Here is a 4,680-nt window from a genome sequence, read left to right on the forward strand (position 1 = left end):
TTATAAGAACAAATGCATAGATCAATGAATGGCATTAAGAGCCAGAAATAAACTAATACATTTAAGGACAATTAACTTCTGACAAAGGTGTCAAGTCTATTCAATGGAAAACAATAGTCAACAAAGATTGCTAGATGAATTGGATTTCCATATGCAAAAGAATGAAGCTGGTCTCCTGCCTCATATCATGTATAAAAATTACTCAAAATGGAGCAGAGACTGAAATATAAGAGCTAAAATCATAAAACTATTAGACATGCCAGCTGATGGTTTGGGGAATGAATTCTTAGATAAGACATTGAAAGCAAAAGCAACAAAAGAAAAGTAAGGTGAATATCCTCAATAACATGAAGAGGCACCCACATAGCTGAGAAAACACTTACAAACCGTGTCTCCAACAAGGGTTTGATATCTTTACCAACTCCCACAACGCAAAAGCAAAACAGACAAAACAATCCATTTTTAAGTGGGCAAAATTCTCAAACAGATGTTCTTTCAAAGAAAAAAAACAGACCAATTCTGACTCTGTGACCCTGACTAGGGTTTTAGAGACTGTACATCTCTATGGGCACAATCTCATCTCTCTTTTACGAAGAAGCTGGTAGTTCTAAACTGCTGACCTTGTGGTTAGCAGCCCAGCACTCAACCACTACGCCAGCAGGGTTTCTGTGAATGACCAACAAGCACATAACAAGGTGATCAACATCATTAGCAATTTGGGAAAGATAAATCAGCCCTATAATGGGGTACTACCTCACATCCATCAGGATGACTAATATAAAAAATAAAAAAAAATAAAATAGAAAATAACAAGTATTGATGAAGACAGGGAGAAATTGGAACACATATATTGTTGGTGGTGCAGCTATGGTGGGTAACTGTGATAATTTCTCAAAAGTTTAAACAATTCCAATTCAATATATACACCTAAAGTAATTAAAATGAAGGGTTCAAACAGATATGTATACACTAATGTCTACAGTAGCATTGCTTCCGATCGCTAAAAGATGGAAACAGCCTCTAGGTGTCCGTCAGCAGATGAATGGATAAATAAAATGTACTTTATCCATATAATAGAGTAGTATTCAATCACAGAGAGAGTGATGTTCTGATAAATACTACAAGAATGGGCCTTGAAGACATTATTTTAAGCCAGATACAAAAGGACAAATATCCCATGACCCCGCTTCTATAAAATATGTAGAATAAGCATATTCATAGATCCCAGGATAGACCGGAGGTTACTATAGGTTGAAGGAGGGAGGAATGAGGAGCTATTGCTTAATGGTTACTAAGTTTCTGTTTCGGGAAATGAGAAAGTTTTGAAAGAAGATAATGGTGACAGCTGTGTTACTGGCAGCCCTGAAAGAGCTTTGAAATTTTGGATGAGCAGGGCAGAGGCCAACAGACCATGTGGCCGAGAGGCCAAAGATCAGAGAGGCCTGCTTGTGGGCAAGGCTGACCAGAGGCTGACCTATCCAAATGATTTGTGACCTGTTGAGTTTCTTAGGAAACCTCAGAATTGTGAGAAAAAAAGAAGTCAAGTTAGAAGGCTATTGCAGTAATTCAAGTGATGGATGACGGTCGTTTAAATCAACATGATAATTCACGATATGCTCTGGAGATAAAGATAACAAGGCTTCTGAATGGGTGGAATATGGAGTGTGTTAGTCCATGTTGACTACAGAAACAAATGTATTGATACTCATATGTATATAAGAAAGAGCTTTATAGAGCAGCGATGCCAGGAGGGGAAGGAGAAGGTGGGGGAAGAAAGGGGCAACCAATCACAATGATCTACAGACAACCCTCTCCCAGGGGGACGAACAACAGAAAAGTGGGTGAAGGGAGACATTGGTCAGTGTAAGACATGAAAAAGTAATAATAATTTACAAATTGTCAGGGGTTCATGAGGGAGGTGGGGAGGGAAAATAATGAGGAGCTGATACTAAGGTCTCAAGTAGAAAGAATGTTTTGAAAATGAAGATGGTAACAAATGTACTAATGTGCTTGACACAATGGATGGATGCATGCATTGTGATAAGAGCTGTATGAGCCCCTAATAAAATGATTTATTAAATTTTTTTTAAAAAGAAAGAGCTTTATATAAAAGAGCAATTGCATACTGAGAAAACATACCAGCCCAGTCAGGATCAAGTCCATACATCTGATATTAGCCCATATATCTCATACCAATCTATAAATTACCCTCAGACTCACGCAGCACATGCAATGATGCTGAATGCAGGCAGATCACAGGCCAGTGGATAGAAGGTTTTGTGGATCTAGTGGCATCTCAACGCTGGCACAGGTCTCCACATGTCTTCTCCAGCTCTCTGAAGGTCTCAACGGCAGGAAAGGGAAGGCAGAGAGAGTGGGTCTATCCTCCAAAGAGCTATTTATCTTCTTCGCGCCTCCAAATGAGGTCATCAAGCTGCAACCTGATTGACAGGCTAGGCTCCACCCCTTCGCTCAAGTTGCCAGGAGATTATGTAACTGCCACATGGAGTATAACTGAGAGAGAAGAGCCAAGAATTACTTTGTAAGTTCTGAACCAGCACAAGTAGAGTGACATAGTGAACATCCAGACTTTCGGATGGCATCAAGAAAGTTGGCACTTTGCTGCTAAGAACCATGACCTAAAAGTCAAGGTTACACCCGAGGACTAAGAACAAAGTTGAAATAAACTTGCCCTAAAAAAGGCTGATTTAAAGCCTTAAGATCAGCAGTTCTCAACCCGTGGATCACAACCCCTTTGTGGGTTGAATGACCCTTTCACTGGGGTTGCCTGATTCATAACAGTAGCAAAATTATAGTGTATTTTTTTAGTAAGAATGTAACTATATTTTCTTACAGATAATTCTAATATTGATTCAACACTTTTTCAAATTTACAAGATAAAACAAGGCTTAGAATTGGATCACTTGGCCCTTTCTCCTCTTATCACCTCCCAGTTCAAAATGCGTGCATCTTTTACAAGCCAGCATCCTCTTGGACCGCAGTTAGGCTCAACGCATTCAAGCCTCAGCACGATCTTTGTGGTTTTAGCCTTCTTCCGGAACATTGGCTTTGTCTGCCCACCATAGCCACTCTGCTTCCGATCGTTGCGCCTCTTTCCTTGCGCGTACAGGGAATCCTTGCCCTTCTTATACTGGGTCAGTTTGTGAGGCTGATGCTTGCCGCACTTCTTACAGAACGTTCTTCGGGTGTTGGGTACATAGACCATCTTTGCAGAGATAGGGTCTACGCAGTGTAAACAGGAACCCGAGAGCCTGCGATCCTCGCCTCACGCCGCTCATGCCTAACCGGGAAAAATTATAGTTATGAAGTAGCAATGACAATAATTTCATGGTTGGGCGGGGGGTCACCACAACATGAAGAACTGTATTAAAGGATCGCGGCATTAGGAAGGTTGAGAACCCACTCACTGCTTGAGTCAAGAGGATCAATGGGACTCAGCCAAAAAACCTTAATAATAAAGAAAAATAACATATTCCAGATCTCTACAATGTAGAATATCTAGCAGATAATAAAAATTACTAGACATGCAAAGAAGCAGGAAAATTTAATCCATAATCAAGAAGGCAAAAAGCATTGAAGCAGATCACAGATTACCCAGTTGGAATTGGAAGGCAGGAACATTAAAATAATGCTTATAGATACTTTTAATCATTAAGAAACAAAAACAGGGAACATCAGTGAACAGATGGGGGATATTGTGTCGAAACGGAAACTCTAAAAGAGAACATAGGGAAATCACGGGGGAGAGAGACATACATCTGAAAGGAAGAAGTCACTGGAAAGGCTAAACAGAAATTCAAACACAGCTTAAAAAAAGAAACTGTGCTTGAAGGTCAGTCAATAAAAATTATCCAAAGAGAAGTGCAGGGAGGAAGAGAAATAATAGCACATAATATAACACGCACCAGATTGTCCAAGACTTGTGGGACAATGTGAAGGTGAACAGCACGCACATGTAGAACTGGATTTCCAGAATAAGAGGAGAAAGAAAGTTAGGCAGAAAAATATATGTAAAGAGATAGTGATCATTTCCCCCCAAAATTAATAAAAGCTCACACCTCAAAAAGCTCCCCAAACCCTAATCAGTAGAAATACAAAGAAAACCTAGGCTTATCAGTCAAACTACTAAAAGTCCATGGTAAAGAGCAAAATCTTAAGAAAACATAAGGCTACATTATGAAAAAAAGATTTTGTGCCATCAGCTTAAACAACTTAGAGGAAGTGAAAAATTTTATTAAGAAACATAACTTTCTTTTTTGTTTGTTTTGTTGCTGTTTATTTGCTTGTTTGAGATGAACTTGCTTGTCCCTAAAGACCCCAAGCCCATTTCAGTGTGACCTTTCTTTATTGAAGCCACTCAGGCCCCGTTCAGGTTTGAGGGATAAGGAATCTGGAGGGAATTTGTTTTGTTTTTGTGTTTTAGAGATGCTATTACGAGGGGGATATATCCCAAAGAGAAAAGCAGATAATTTTTTTAAAACTGTGTATTTAATTTTTTTTACAAAACAACCTTGTCACCTTCCAAGTGATACATTTAATACATTTAATACAAAGTGATACTTAATACATTAATACATTTTCCAAATCTGCGATTCCATTCTTGGGAACATTTTTTCATTCTTTTGTTTTAATTATTATTAATCATTTTATTGGGGAGCT

At 38.9% G+C, this 4,680-nt stretch overlaps 1 pseudogene; it reads right to left on the reverse strand.

Annotated features, from left to right (window-relative positions):
* Positions 1-2,909: 2,909 nt before the first annotated feature.
* Positions 2,910-3,260, reverse strand: LOC101662721 (annotated as a pseudogene).
* Positions 3,261-4,680: the final 1,420 nt, after the last annotated feature.

This window comes from Echinops telfairi, unplaced genomic scaffold, assembly GCF_000313985.2.
Source record: "Echinops telfairi isolate 266 unplaced genomic scaffold, ASM31398v2 ScPeMD7_443;HRSCAF=831, whole genome shotgun sequence".
Classification (NCBI taxonomy): Eukaryota; Metazoa; Chordata; class Mammalia; order Afrosoricida; family Tenrecidae; genus Echinops; species Echinops telfairi.